Below are 16,795 nucleotides of genomic sequence, written 5' to 3'. Positions count from 1 at the left end.
TATGCAATTTATATGCCGCCCTATCTCCAAGGACTCAGGGCGACTCACAACAGTAAAATGCAAAGTTCCTTATTAAAACAATATAAAATTAAAATCCAATTTAAAACAGTTTAAAAATTCATTAAAAAACCCCCATCAGTCCAGGCTATGGAACAACCAGGTCTTCAACTCGCGGTGAAACGAGTGAAGGTCCGGGGCCATCCGGAGCTCCAAAGGAAGTTGGTTCCAGAGGGTGGGTGCGCCCACAGAGAAAACTCTCCCCCTAGGGATCGCCAGCCGGCACTGTCTGGCTGACGGCACCTGAGGAGGCCCTGTCTGTGGGAACGCACCGGGCGATTGGGGATTGTCGCTGGCTGCAGGGAGTCTGACAGATATCCCGGGCCTAGGCCATGAAGGGCTTTATAGGTGATAACCAGCACCTTGAACCTCACCCGAAGTAGTCAAGATGGTAGGTGAACAGCGCATGAGTAACGGTGCGTAGGGCATCTTGGTCCAAGTAAGGGCGCAACTGTCGCACAAGGCGGACCTGGGCAAATGCCCAACTGGTCACGGTCGTCACATGGTCTTCCAGAGACAACCGTGAATCCAGGAGGACACCCAAGTTGCGGGCCCTATCCACAGGGGGTAACACCTCACCCCCGATGGTCAACGATGGAATATTGATGGAACAAGATGCCGATACCCACAGCCACTCGGTCTTGGTGGGGTTGAGTCGGAGCCTTTTCCTCCCCATCCAGGTCCGTACCGCTTCCAGGCAACGGGACATCACGTTGAGGGCATCACTGGGCTGGTTTGGGGTGGATATAAAAAGCTGGGTATCATCAGCGTACTGATGATACCGTACCCCAAAACCATGGATGATCTTTCCAAGCGGCTTCATATAGATGTTGAACAGGAGAGGCGAGAGGACCGACCCCTGGGGCACCCCACAAGTGAGGGGCCTCATAGCCGACCTCTGCCCCCCTGCCAACACTGCTTGCGTACGGCCCGAGAGATAGGAGGAGAACCACCATAGAATGGTGCCTCCCACTCCCAACCCCTTGAGCTGTCGCAGCAAGATACCATGGTCGATGGGTATCTTGCTAAATTGAGCTAAATTGGTAGCTCAGTGTTCATGTGCTGGGTACTAGTTGCTCTCTGAGGCTGGTCGTTTCCTTGCACACATTTCATTACACAACTGGCTAGAATCATCAGTGTTGGAAGGTAGTCAGGTTTGAGGAGGAGGAGGAGGAGGAGGCCTGTAGGATCCCCTGTGCTCTCTGAACTTGGTGGTCTTCTTGCAGCTGTTTTCTGAATCCTAACAAGTAACGTCATGGGAGTGGGGACCTGGGGAAGGTGAGGAGAGCCAGAAGGAGGAGGAGGTGGCCCTGCACAGCTTCATGGTGCCCAAACAGCAGGAATGCCAGGCAGATGGACCTTTAAGTCCTGCTTTGAGGAAGTGAGAAGATCCCTTGCAGGAACAAGAGGAAATGGAGGGATGTCGAGATCTCTTTCTCAAGGCAATGAACCGTTGGCTTTGCCCATGTCAGGAAGGGCCAACAGTTGAGGTAACACCTGTCATCTGTGCCAAGGGAGGACTCTCGTGTTTGCACTGGTGAGCCCTGGGGCTGCTGTCTTTCCTGGATCCTGGCTTACACAACAGTGTCCTGGGTTACGAAGCCTGTTTGCATGTTGGCATCACAAAGTGTACCATGGCAAAAGGGATCGGAAGGGCCGTCCTGAGAGAGTCGTGTGCCCCACACATGGTCCCGAGGGTCCTTCGGTCTCCTGCAGCCTGAAGGGCATTCAGTGGACTCTGGAAGAGGGGCTTCTTTTCATCTCTGCTGTGGAAATTGATGGGTGGAGGGTAGAAATGGATGCTTTTCGATCTGCTGAGAAATTAATTCCTTCCCATTGTGGAAGTTATTGGTTAATTATGAACAGAAGGCTTGCAAAGGAGATATTTCATGGACAACTATAATAACATATGCATAAAACATACACATTCTACACATCCTTGTATATCTAATTATTTTTTCTGCCATTCCATTTTCTTGTTCTCTGAGCTTGGTTGTTTTCTTGCAGATGTTTCATTACCCATCTGGGGAACAACATCAGTGCTAGAAGGGAGGAGGTTGTCAACTCGCAAAGCTTTCCTGACCTGCTCCCGAGTTGCCATAGGCAGGGGGATGGGAAATCGTACCTCCCAGCTGTACAGAGGAATTCACACCACAGTCAAAACAAAACACATCCTAGCCACCCGAAGGCAAGGCCATCTCCATAGAGACCCACAATGGCAGAAGGGAGTGATTTCTACGACCCACAAAATTGCTTCATTGAGGAACGGTCATTGGGGAATGTGACTGATGACACACCATGGGGGGAGGGGGCAACAGGGTCAGAGGCAAGGCGCGAACTGGGTGAAGTCAGAGTTGGCTTTGCTTGGTCCGTGCCGATATGGCGCTCCTAATAAACAACTGGATTTTTCTTGCTAAAGGGCTTGCTTTTATTAGGGCATCGGTCGAACCTTGGGAGGAGGAGGGGGAGGAGAAAGAGGAGGAGGAGGAGGAGGAAGACTCATAGCTTGATTTGGTTATGCTGCATGGGCTTTGGAGTGTGCCTGGATTTCAGACTTTGTGTGTGTGGATTTGTGGACTTTTGCCTTCATTCTTGGACTTTGCGACCCTGGACCTAGACCGAAGAGTACCAGACTGAAGAGAACTTCACATTTGGTGGGAGTGGGAACCTGGAGAATAAGACTTCTGTCTTGGAGGGCCTTCTGTGTGAGGGAGGGACTGGAACAGAGCAACAGGGACCTGTTTAGCTTTCCCCACACTGGCCACTCAATGCAACTCTGAATGTTGTCACCTCTTGTTCAATCAACTTATGAAAGAGAAACGAATTCAAATTGTCTCTGCATTACAACTGCTTCCTGGATGTGAAATTTCCAGTTGGGAGAATAAATAGAGCCAGAAGCCCAAGGGTGGGGCAGATGGTTTCATCATGTCTTCTGGAGGTCTTCTTCTCCTGCTGGGACTTCTCACCCTCTGGGCGGAACTGACCCCTGTCTCCGGCCAGGACCGTCCAAGTGAGTTTTCAGAAAGATCTTGAAACCCTTGGCTGGGATGGGCTGAAGTGCTCTGAGTTCTCCCCCAGGAAACGGAAACCAAGGCCCTCTGGCTTGGTGGGGCTTCTTCTGGGGAGGTTCTTAAGATGGCAATTGGCTGTTACAAAGGTGCTTTTCAAGAGGCATCTGGACTTTGTTTTTCTTAAAGATGTTTCACTTCTCATCGAAGGAGCGTCTTCACTTCTTCAGTTCTTGAAATAAAGGAAGAAAGTCCAGTTGCAAAGCACCTTCAGGACAACCATGATCTGGATGATTGAGAATCTCCATTGACGTTCTGAGTAGGCAACCCAATAATCAAATTAAAAGATCCCAGATGGCTCTCGACTGCTTCAGTCTGAGCATGCTAGGAGGGTGCCAGGTTGGGGAATGGATGTAAGGACTTTTGAGCTAGCTAATCAAATAACATCCCCCCCTCCATATTTCACAGGCTTTTGTTATCTTCCTGCTGAACGTGGGCCATGTAGAGGCAATATACGTCGCTTCTACTACAACTCGACTACAAAAAAATGCCAACGGTTTTTCTACGGTGGATGCCAGGGAAATGCCAACAATTTTGAGACCAGAGAGCAATGCCACTCTACCTGTGTTGGTGAGTAGGGAAGGCGTTCCGGACTGAACTCTTCATTGAAAAAGATCTGCTGTCTCCTAAAATTAAGCATAGGACGGCTTAATGTAATATTATGGTTCTCACAACAGGCTATGATTGATTCAGTAGAAGGGAATTTTTGATATTCTGGTTGACCTGTGGGGTCCTTGGTGCTCTCTTAGCTTGGTGGGTTTTCTTGCAGGTGTTTCATTACCCAATTAGGGAATGACATCAGTGCTAGAAGAGAGTGGGGTTTGCAGGGAAGAGGAAAGAAGGAAGGAAGGAAGGAAGGAAGGAAGGAAGGAAGGAAGGAAGGAAGGAAGGAAGGAAGAAAGGAAGAAAGAAAGAAAGAAAGAAAGAAAGAAAGAAAGAAAGAAAGAAAGAAAGAAAGAAAGAAAGAAAGAAAGAAAGACAGACAGACTGTGTGATCCCTAGTGCTTGTCCCTGCTTATGCAGATGTTGGCATGATGGCTCCAACCACCCAACTCCATGCCCACCAAGGACCCAATTCTGAATGAGCCTAGATCAATATGGTGAGACAGCCAGCTAAAAACTTCAATTTCCCCATTTAGCCTAAGAACTTCAGGCAACTTCCAGGAGGTCCAAGGAAAGAAGACTTCTCTGGTTGTCCAGCCTCTGCTTGGGGGAGGGTCCTATCTTACCCCCTCTGTATTTGAGGAGGGGGCTGTGGGGGTGTGTAGAACCAGCACAGAAAGTCTCTGCCTCCCATTCTCTGAAATTCCTCCTTCCTCTTTGATGGAAACTGGGGCTGTGCAATGTACATGTCCCCCCACAGGATCCCAACTTGGGGGGGGAGATTTATAGCGTCCCTCCCCCCAGGGTCCTGAGACATTGACCCCAGAGGGAAACCGCTCTGCTTCATGGGAAAAGAGATGGGGAGGTGGGATCCAGCTCCAGTTGACATCTCCTAGATGTATGGAGATGTTTTGAGTTCTAAATGATCTAGAGATGGGATCGTTCTTGATCTGGGATTCCAGTTCCAGAGCATTCTCTAAGCCAGTGTTTCTTAACCTTGGTAGCTTGAAGATGGGAGGACTTCAACACCCAGAATCCCCCAGCCAGAGGGATGAGTCTCACCCTCTATGTCGTCCTCTCACTGTCTCCTGAATTCTTCTCCTCCTCCTCTTCTCTTCTCCTCCTGAATCACCATTGGTCACACACACACACACACACACACACACACACACACACACACACACACACACCTGCTGGGCACTGAGTTGGAGAAGATGGAAACTGAACAAAGAAAAAAGCAACCTAGAACTAAGGAGAAACTTTCCAATGGAATGTCTTTGCTCCTGGAGTTGTAGCTGCTCCATCACTGGAGGCTTTTAAGAAGAGATGGGACAACCCTTTTTCCAGAACGGTACAGGGTCTCCTGCTTGAGCAAGGAGTTCCCGGTCCAACTTTGTTAGTCTTTATTCTGCCTGAAACCCTCAGTGATGGAGCCCCATAACTCCAGGATTCCTCGCTCTCCCAGTCAGGACATTCCTCCTGATTTCAGCTTTGGCCCTCCATGGTCGTAAGATTAGATATGGTGAAGCGCTGGATACAATCACGGGCAGAACCCTCACATCTGAATGTTTGTTTTTACAGCATCACCAACAAGGAGACCAACCAGGATTGGAACTACTGTTCGAACTTGAGCCAAAGAGCCTTCTTCTGTCCCGGACCACCCTGGAGACCCTCCCCCTAAACCCCACCCTGGGCTCATTCCTTCTTCTCTGCAATAAAGCTTTGGTTCCAGCTGCCCTCTTGGTCTCAGGTGTCTTCTTTGGCCCCTTTGGGGGTTTCCCCTCCCTGCGTTGACCTGCGTCCCCCACCCCACTTGTCAGAGGAAGAGGGGCTGAGAGGCAGCGCATCCTTCCCCAATGTGGCTTCCCAGAGAGAATGCCCAGGGAAGCACGTCTCGGAGGCTGAAATCCCTGACACTCAGTCCCTACAAAGGGTTTACTCAGTGGTGGGATTCAAATTTTCTTTACTACCGGTTCTGTGGGTGTGGCTTGGTGGGCGTGGCAGGGGAAGGTTACTGCAAAATCCCCATTTCCTCCTGATCAGCTGGGACTCAGGAGGAGAGAATAGATGGGGTCGGGGCCAGCCAGAGATAGCATTTACCGGTTCTCTGAACTACTCAAAATTCCTGCTACCCGTTCTGCAGAACTGGTCAGAACCTGCTGAAATTCACCTCTGGGTTTACTCCAGAGAAGGCCTGGGATGCTCAAGGAGACTTGAGCCCTGATGGCTCCACATGGATAGTGTAGACAATGAGAGACAATGAGGCAAAGCAGGCAGATTTTCTGTCCTTTGTTAAGCAGAAAAGAAATAAAAGAGAAGCTGCAAGTGGGAAAAACAGGAAAAGAAAACAGAATTTTAGATATATGAAGGCTACTCATGCATGCAGATATTTGTCTGTTTTAAACATATGTAATATGTTCCTAAGTCACCAGTAACTTCGTCTCCTGAACAGGGAGAGGGAGGGAGGGAAGAGTACAAGAGGGAAGGTAGGAGTAGTACAGAAGGAATGAATGGAGGGGGGGAGGGAGAGAGGAAGGAAGGAAGGAAGGAAGGAAGGAAGGAAGGAAGGAAGGAAGGAAGGAAGGAAGGAAGGAAGGAAGGAAGGAAGGAAGGAAGGGTGTTGTGTGAACAAATCCAGGTGTAATTGTGAGGCCAACCGTTGGGATGAAACCTGGCCAGCCATCTGGACTGACCTCAGATAAGCCTTTTTTCTCAGCCCAGCCTCCCCCATAGGGCTGTTGTGAAAAGAAGAGCTATTCCAGTACCTGAAGATGGAGATATAATAAATCTATAAAATCCTGGTGATATAAATCATATCTTTACTTATTTTGGGTCCCAAATGGAAATCCATGTAGGGCCTTCATTCTGCCAGCAGATGGCACCACCTGCCCAGGTGTTTGTGCTCAGGTGTTTGTCAGGAAATTCCCTTCCCCCCCACCCCCCACCCCATGGTTTCTCCCAGCAAGCCCTTCCCCACTTGGCCAAGGCAATGGGTCACTCCTGATTTGAGGCCATCCTTGCTCTGCTCCGAGTGTTCCTCTTTACACAAATCCTCGTGCAACACCCTGAACAAACTGCCTCGTTCAAGGCTCTGGTTACACGGATCCTCCTTAAAGGGCTGTTGCAGCTGTGTTTACAGTTGCGGCAAAGAGACTTTTTTTAACAGAGTAACAGAGTTGGAAGGGACCTTGCAGGTCATCTAGTCCAACCCCCCACCCAAGCAGGAGACCCTGCACCATTTCTGACCGATGGCACCCAGCCTCTTCTTGAAAGCTTCCAGGGATGGAGCTCCCACAACTTCCGAAGGCAACTTCTGTCCCATGGGTTGTTCTCTTTACAGCTAGCAAGAGTGAGAAAACAGGGAGGGGGGGGTGGGGGGCAAGGAGGGGAGGGGGAAAGGGTGGGGGGAGAAAATTGCTTGTATTTCTTATAAAACTTTTCAATAAAAAAAAGAGTGAGAAAACAGGGAGGGGGGGGTGGGGGGCAAGGAGGGGAGGGGGAAAGGGTGGGGGGAGAAAATTGCTTGTATTTCTTATAAAACTTTTCAATAAAAAAAAGAGTGAGAAAACAGGACGTTTTCTAACAATCAATCAGAATAGAGCTGGAAGGGACCTTGGAGGTCTTGTAGTCCAACCCCCGGCTTGAACAGGAGACCCTGTACCATTTCAGAAGTAGCTGTCCAGATTCTTCTTGAAAGCCATCAGGGAGGAAACACCCCAACTCCTGGTGGCAAGCTGTTCCACTGGTCAATTGTTCTCACTGCTAGGTCCAACTTTTCTGGTCCAACTCCCTTCTCAAGCAGGATACCCTATACCAGTGATGGCTAACCTTTTTGCCGTCACGTGCCAAAAGCAGAGGGAGTGCAGGGGGTCGTGTGCATGTGTGCCCATAACCATAATTCAATGCACCCCCCCACAAACCCCCCACTTTTGGCATATACAGTGGGCCCAGTAAATCTGTTTTTTTGCCCTCCCCAGGCTCCAGAGGCTTTCTTGGAGCCTGGGGAGGGTGAAAACAGCCTTCCCCACCCCCCCCCACCCTGGAGGTCCTCCAGAGGCGGGAAACGGCCCGCTTGCTGACTTCCGGTGGGCCCGGAAGGCCCAAAAATCAGATGCGTGCACTGGAGCTGAGCTAGGGCAATGCTCGTGTGCCCACCGATATGGCTCCACCTGCCACCTGTGGCACACATGCCACAGGTTTGCCATCACGGCCCTATATCATTCAGGACAAATGGTTGTCCAATCTTTTCTTTAAAACCTCCAGTGATGGAGCACCCACAACTTCTGGAGGCAACTCGTTCCACTGATTAATTCTTCTAAATGTCAGGAAATAACTCCTTAGTTCTAAGTTGGATCTCTAACGATCTTCCACCCATTATTTCTTGTGATGAGGTAATTGTGGATTTTCTGTCTTTCTTCCAGAGGATTCCCCATCCCATGCAATCCATTTGCATTTCCTCCCCCTCTTCATCCAAGGATTCAGAGCTTCATCGAATAGCAGAGGACCCAGGAGAAACCCTTGTGGCCCCACCCTCGATTTCTCCTGGTGGAACCTGGTTTGCATATTGCTGACGTTTCACTGCCATTCTCGGTAATGTCATCAGTTGCAGTCAGGTTGGTCCATGAATAGGAAAGTTTGGCACACGGCAGCTTCTGCTCCCTGTTTGCAGTATTGCTTGTTCCTTGTTTATTTATCTGTCCTTGTTCCTCCTTATCCAGGGTTGGTTAACAGGTGGGCAGTGAGGGAGGGGCTCTCTGGACTGGTTTTCTGCTGGCAATCAAAAGACCCAAAAGAAATTTCTACATTTCACAAGACAGAGAAAGAAATTGCACTGAGAGATGGATTTGAATTAGGCAAGAGAATCTGAGAACCCAGGAGAATTCCTAGAAGTTGTTGCATAGCAATAATGTCAAGTATTTGCAAGCCATTGGCACATATATCATACAGAACACTAGTGGAGGCAGAAAGTGCCCCCACCCCTATGTGGAGAGGAGGGGCTTACACTGAGTATAAAACCCCCTCTAACCTTTCCACCATGCGCTCTCTTTTACGTTTGTTCTCCATGAGACATGATCTTTGATAGGGGTAGTCACACACGCTGTGTGCCCCCTATCCTAATGGATATTAAGACAGCCTTTGTATATAGTTAATATGTTTTGTTATATGAATAAATACATTTATCACATTTATTCATGCATCTGCCTTTGGACTCTTCTATGCTCCTGGGTGTTTTCTACGATCCCAATTTCCACAGAATGGTAGCAGAGGGAATGGTAGCAGAACTCCATTCCAGGAGCTGTTGAAAAGGCGAGATGCCCTCCAAAATAACCTGTGAGAGAAGCTCCCCTGTTGTGACCAGAGGCCTTCAACGGAGGAGAACTTCACAGCAGCCCCAGTCTGAATCAACGATGGAAAACATTGAAGGGGGTTTCCATCCTGCTACACCCTGGCAGCCAGAGGCCACCCAGATGCAGCAAGAGATCCCAGGGGCCGAGCCAGGCAATGTTGGAGAAGGCTTCTTCAGCACTGACGAAGAGGGGGCAGAAGGACCAGATGAAAGCCTGGACAGGCAAGTGGCTGAGATGTCAGAAGAGGAGTGCAGAGCAGCGCTCGCCTGCCTCCTGAAGACAAGGGCAGCAGCCAGAGAGAGGCCTGAGGAGGCAGCACCAGAGATGCCTGCCATCCCGGTAAGGACTCCCCTGCCTGATCTCTCCAAGATGGCGCCTGCCGCCAGAGAGACTGCCCCCCCACCCAGTTTCCCGCCAAACAAAATGGCCGCCAGGCCACTTCCGGAGGCAACTTCCTCCAAGATGGCTGCTCCCCTGGGCACTTTGCCAGAACCACGAGCCAGGCCCTCCCCAGCTCCACAGCCCAGGCCTACAACGCCAGCCAGTCAGTTCAGCCTTCCAGCGGCCCAGAGGACCACTCCGAGCCCACAAGGCCCTTACCAGGCCCCGCCTGCCATGGCAAACATCAAAGAGGCCATAGAGGCCCTGGTCGCTGCCCTGCAACTAATGGAGCAACCACCCACCGCCCCCCCCCGAGGCCCCAGACCCAGCTGCCCACTCAAGGAGGGCCCCAAACCCAACCTCCCACCCCCGGAGGAACCCAGATGGACCTGCAGCCTCCCACCCCCCACTGCAGAGGCACTCACCATTCACTGAATGCTCCAGGGAGGCCCAGGCTGAGGCCTCCGCACCTTTCCGGCCCTGCTGGGATGACCCGGAGCTGCAATCCTGCTCCTCTGATGGAGAAGAGGAGATCCAGAGACATTTCCAGGCCTACCCAGCCCATGGACCTCATCTGATGGGCCTCCAGTCTCCAGAGAGATCTCCAGGCCTTCTTCCCACTCCTCCAGGTCTTCCCCACCACATCGCTGATGTCCGGGCCTATTCTGAGGCTCCAGCCAGACCTGACTTCAGAGCTCAGAGAGGGAGATCGGAGCTCCAACAAGAAAAGGTTTTGGAGCATGCTCCATTTCCTGCACGTGCCCAGTTGCTTCAAACTACAGAAGGACTACAAAAAGGAGCCAGACCTAAGCAATCGATCCCAGGCTTAGGGATCCCAATGCCATTCACAACAGGATCTCTTCAGCCATTTGAACAACTCCCCATGCAGTTTAATGGCAATAATTTTATAACTTTGCCAAATAATTTTGAAAAATTACATTTAAGTGGTCAGAATTTTAAAAAATGGTGTAAAGAGATTCAGATAATTCTCTTAAGAGAAAATACTCTGGACATGATCAAAAGACCACCCCCTTTACCTTGGAGCCCTGAAATTGAGTTCCTGCATAAAAGAGCTTACACAACCCTGTTAAGTTCTATAGACACAGCTCTGTATGCCAGTCTTTCAGATGGCCTCACAGCTCAGGAAGTTTGGACTGCCCTATATAATTTGTTCCATAGTGACAATATGGCTGCAACCAGCAGATTGTCAAGAATGTTCCACAACTATAAACTCAGACCTGGTGTCAAAATGGGGGAACATTTGGCAACGCTTAAAGCCATGAGGGATGAGCTTATACAGAGGGGGGAGCCTGTTTCTGAATCCACTTTAATTAGTGTGATGTTGAACTCCCTAGACAAATCCTGGAGTCCCTTTATTATTTCTCTAGAAGGGGTTTCTAGGGAACAAAGAAATATAGAATACTTTTCTGGCCGCTTTATTGAGGAAGATTTAAGACGCAGAGATGAGGAACAACAAGAAATGAAGGAGGCATATCACAGGCCTAGGCCTCAGAGGAGGCGCCAGGACACAAGTGAAAGGATTAATACCCTTCCCACCTGCTTTGACTGTGGCATACAAGGTCACTTTAAAAGGGAGTGCCCTCGCTCTAGGGCCAACACGGCTGGACTTAAGCACAGTAAAAATAAAAGAGGCCGTGGAAGAGGGGGAGGTGGTCATAAAGGATACCAATTCTGTAGTGTCACTAGTGACAATCACACCTCCCAGGTAAAGGATGCTGAGGGGCTGTGGCTTCTTGATTCAGGTGCATCAACGCATATAGCCAACACGAAGCAACGATTTAAGGTTTTACACCCACTCAAGTCCTCAGTAAAAGTTGCCACTGGGGACAAGGCAGAGGTAACTGGGGAAGGCGTGATCAATGTGCCTGGTATAGGAGATGTCACAGGGGCACTGTATGTTCCCTCAATCAAGAACAACCTTTTAAGCATCTTAAAATTGACTGAGGATAAAAATGTAAAACTGGTTTTTGAGAAGGGTGGAGGTTATGTTTCCGAAAATGGGAGTGTTGTTGGCGATATTGTAAAAATCAACAATTTGCCTTATTTTTCCCCAAAAGCACAGGTCAAAAGGCACAAGAAACCTAACAAGAGGGCTCAGGGAGCTAACGCCCAGATAGAGCAGAAAGCTTCTGTGCCAGCCCCCAGGTTGTCCAAACTCAAGGACCCTGGACCTAAAACCAATGAAGCTTTTAAACCAGCTCCTAGGACATCCAAAGCCATTAAGGCTGAGCCCATTAAGGTCACAACTCCTCAGCCAATCCTGAGGAACTCTAAGGTGACCATTAATCCAGTGCCTACTCTCATTACTGAACAGACCAAAGCTTGTAATGGTAAGATACATAAGGTTGACAAAGTATGCATGGGTAAACCTTTACATTTGGATTGTGCTCATATATTACACCGCAGGCTCGGCCATGCCAGCTTCCCGGTTATTAAGAAAATGCAAGATTTTTCTGATGGGCTTAAGATAAAGAATTGTAATACCTATTTGGAATGTGCCATCTGTAAGGCAGCAAAATCTAAAACTGCTGCTATACCTAAGGTCTCTTCCCGTCGTGCAAGGTACCCTTATCAGCTGGTACACATGGATTTGGTTGGTCCTTTTAGACCCTCCCTTGGTAGGGGGCGTTATTTTTTAACGGTAGTAGATGATTACTCTCGTTATGGCCATGTATTTATTTTAAAGGACAAAACTGAAGTCTTTACCAACTTCAAATATCTTTACAACCAGATCCAAACGCAACACAAGGTGTGCATCGCTCAGGTGCAGAGTGATAGGGGGACTGAGTTTACATCCAAGATTTTTGAAAAGTGGATGAAGGAGAGAGGTATCCTCCATTTTAAATCATCCCCTCGAACTCCGTCCGAGAATGGTATTTCAGAAAGGAGAAATGGAGTGCTGCAGAATGTCATGAACTGCCTACTTGCAGATGCTGACATGAGCCAAGTTTTTTGGGCAGAAGCGGTCAAAATGGCTAATTATCTAGTCAACAGGACGTGGAGTAGTGCCATTAACCAAACCCCATACTTCCTGGTCCATGGAAGGAAACCTAGTCTCTCACACTTGAGAATTTTTGGTTCCTATGCCTGGGTCCATATTCCCAAGCACCTCAGAAGAAAGGGGGGCAAGGCATCAAGGAGGCTCAGATTTATAGGTTATGCAACCGGCAGCAAGGCCTCTAGGTTTGTAGACAAAAATAACCTTGTCATTGTCTCTAGATCAGCTTCCTTTGAGGAGGGGTCAAATTGGTCAAAAATTCATTCCAATGAACCCGGTTATTCCCCTATTAGAAGCGACACTGAACAAGCAGCACCATCTGAAGAGGATGAACCAACAAACTCCAAGCAACTGACCAGCGAAGATCCAGATGGTGATGAATCCCTACCTGACTCTGACGATTCAGACAAGGAATCCCTGGGTGACTTCACACCTCCTGCCTCACCTAAACGACCATATCTTCGCAGCGCCTGGGACAGAGGCCCGCCCCATTTTGATTGGAAAGATACTTCCGGCAGCTCCAATTCTGACACCGATGCTCCGGATGACAATGATGATGGTGAGTGGCAATTTCCCAGACGGTCAAAACGCTCCAATAAAGGGGTGCCACCCAAAAGGTTGGACATTGGCTGTGTTGCCTCGGTCAACAGCGTTACCATGGCCCCTAAAACGTACTCAGATGTCCTTCAGCTTCCCGAGGAAGAACAGCGCAGGTGGAGGGTGGCAATGGAGCGGGAAATGGACAGTCTCAAAAAATTGAAAGTCTTCATCCCCATGGAAGTCCCCAAAAAGAGGAAAGCAATTGGCACCCGTTGGGTCTACAAGGTCAAGCCAATGCCCAACAACAAACTCCTCTATAAGGCCCGGCTGGTAGCACAAGGCTACGCACAGCGCTACTTGCAGGACTTTGATGAAACATACTCCCCCACCGTGAGAGCGGAAAGTGTGAGGGCTGCTTTGGTCACCGCAGCAGCACATGGGGAACACATTTTTCAATTTGATGTGCAAACTGCTTATTTACACGCACATCTAAAACAAGAAATTTACGTCAGAGGTGCCCCCGGATTTCAACGGCAGGAAGGCCACACCTGGCTTCTGAAGAAAAGTTTGTACGGCCTCAAACAATCAGGCAGACTGTGGTACAAATGCCTGACTAAAACTCTCAAATCACTGGGTTTCCATCCATCTCCAGCTGATAAATGTACCTTCACAAGGGATACCAAAGGGGGGCTGGAGAAAGTCCTAGTGTATGTCGATGATCTTTTATATATAGGGCCTGACAAGGGGGGAAGTATTATATTTGCCAGGACCCTACAAAAAAAGTTCACTCTAAAGTCTTTAGGATATGTGGACAAGTACCTAGGCGTACAAATCATCACTACACCAAAAGGTTTTGCTCTCTCCCAAAAGGAAAAGATAGAGGAACTCTTGGTGAAATGTAAAATGGAAGATAGCAAGCCAACGGCTATCCCAATGCAGACCGACTATTATGGGTTGGCACACAAGGATAGCCCAGAGTTCCAAAATAATACTCTATTTAGGTCAGTGATCGGCTCATTACTATATATAAGTAACTGGAGCCGTCCAGATATTGCCCTGGCCGTAAACCTGCTATCTAGACAAGTGGAACATCCTACCCAGTTCCACTGGTTGGCCATTAAAAAGCTATTAAGGTATCTCAAGACCACAGCAGATTACGTGCTTCGCTTGGAACCTGAGAATAGAGACAAGGCCCAATTAAAATGCTTCGCAGATGCGGACTGGGCCGGAGATACCAAGACACGTAGGAGTACTTCAGGCTTCTTGGTACTATTAAATGAGGCACCCATCCATTGGCATGTGGGGCAACAGAAATTTGTTTCGTGCTCCACCGCTGAGGCCGAATATGCATGCTTATCAGAGGCAGGGAACGATCTGATATGGTTTGATGCCTTAATTTCTAGCATCTGGACACCACCGACTTTGCCCATCCAAATTATAGAAGACAACACCGGGGCCATAGGCATTGCCAAAGCCTATGCGGTGGGAAAAAGGTCCAGACATATTGATATCCGCTATCAAAATGTTAGGCAACTAGTAGAGATGGGGTTTATATCTTTATCACATTGTCAGACCAAATATCAAACAGCTGATATTTTCACAAAACCTCTACCAGCAGATAGGCACAAAGATCTGTGTAAAAAGTTATGTCTCACAGGGTAAAATCTGTTGTGCATTGCATTTGTATGTTTGCATGCCATTGGCTCGCAAGGAGGGGAACTGTCAAGTATTTGCAAGCCATTGGCACATATATCATACAGAACACTAGTGGAGGCAGAAAGTGCCCCCACCCCTATGTGGAGAGGAGGGGCTTACACTGAGTATAAAACCCCCTCTAACCTTTCCACCATGCGCTCTCTTTTACGTTTGTTCTCCATGAGACATGATCTTTGATAGGGGTAGTCACACACGCTGTGTGCCCCCTATCCTAATGGATATTAAGACAGCCTTTGTATATAGTTAATATGTTTTGTTATATGAATAAATACATTTATCACATTTATTCATGCATCTGCCTTTGGACTCTTCTATGCTCCTGGGTGTTTTCTACGATCCCAATTTCCACAAATAAGCCTCATCGACACCAAACATTAAAAACAGCATCCGAATAATAATTGCTTGGATTTTACAAGATTGCGGTTGGTGTGGTGGGGATGCTCAGTTGCAGGTCAGTTGTGGGGATGGAGGCCGAGTTGACAAAATCAAGTAAACTCACCCAAGAGGCAACAATTCAAACTTACAGAAATGACCTGCAGGTCATTTCCAACAGATCCTGTTTCATTCGTATAGAAAAGGAATGTCAAAAAGACCATTTTCAGGGAGCTGTAATAAAGATAATAGATATTATTAATAACAACAACGGGACTTCCGGTTTCCCTGTCTTCGGCGTCGGCGGCGCTCTTTGAAGCTCCGCCAGCCCCGCCGCCTGTAGAGCCGCTTCGAAACGAAGAAGCGGCTCGAAAACTTCTAAATCCTAAAGGATTGAAGAAGAGAGATCGCAGGGCACTGGTTGAGCCCCTGTGACCCCCCAGGGAAGTTTCTGGGGAGAGAACAGGCGTGGCTCCCTCCCAACCTGCTGAAACTCCGGGCGACGTGGGACGATTCTGCTTTTGCAGAACAAGCCGGCTGCAGGAAACTTAAAGCGAAAGAACCGGCTTTAATAAACAGCGAAACTACCTGAATCCTGAAATTTGGAAACGCAAGTATCAACACTTTATTGACTTTCAATTTGAGAAATGCGAGTGAGTGAAAGTGCTTTGAAAGGAAAAAAACATGGCGCCTAGCCTCAGAGTTAACGAGCCAGTGAATGTGGATTGGTGAAGTTATCTTGTTTTGTTACAAAGTTTCCAAGTTGCTACAAAGTTGCCTTGCTTGTTATAAGAGAAACAACAATTTCTCCCTTTTTAATACTGGACTTTGCTTTTAAATCTGGGGGACTTTTTTAGAAGTTTTTGTGCAGGAGGGAAAGGAAAAGGAACCTCCCTCTTTAGAAAAACTAGATCACGAGCCAGGATGGCTTCAAAGAAGCAGGAAGGGAAGGCATCAGGGGGGGGATCCCCCACACACAAACATGAAAAGCAACCTCCCCCTGCTCAACAGTTACAAACTCAGAAAAAAGAATTTGATGTGGGAGATTTAAAAGAATTTATTTCTAAAACTTTGGATGATAAATTTCAAAAATTCCAACAGGAGATAGATGATAAACTTCAAAAATCACATCAGGAATTTATGCAGGAAATTAATGAAGTTAAAGACATGGTGAATCAGAATCAAAAAAAGGTGACCAAAAAAATATCAGAAGTGGCGTCTGGCCTGGTAGAATTTATTGGGAAAGTTGATTTTAAAGTTGAAGAATTTAAATCAGAAGTTAATGTTAAGATGAAAGACAATGATTATAAAATTGATGAAGTTGACAATAAAATGCAGAGAATTGAAGATGAGATTGTTATGATACAATTCCGGGCGATGGAATTTGCTATACGGCTTCGGGGAATTCGAGAGGAGGAGAGACAGGACTTGAGACAAGTTTGCTCTGAAGCCTTGGCCAAGATTTTACAAGCTAATCCTGATTTGGTATTTCATAAAATAGATAAAATTTACAGAGTCAACTCTTGGGTGGCCAGACAAAGACAACTGCCTAGAGATGTGGTGATATATTTCACTGATAGAGAAATTAGAAATCACATCCTGCAAAAATCTTTTCACACCTCTGTACAAGTGGGGGGTTCACGACTTGAAATTTTTAAAGAATTACCTCCTAAAATGCTGAAAGCTAGAAA

Source organism: Pituophis catenifer, unplaced genomic scaffold (assembly GCF_029215685.1).
Source record: "Pituophis catenifer annectens isolate HBS135680 unplaced genomic scaffold, rPitCat1.0.hap2 SCAF_3, whole genome shotgun sequence".
Classification (NCBI taxonomy): domain Eukaryota; kingdom Metazoa; phylum Chordata; class Lepidosauria; order Squamata; family Colubridae; genus Pituophis; species Pituophis catenifer.
Note: the sequence above shows the minus strand (reverse complement) of the source record.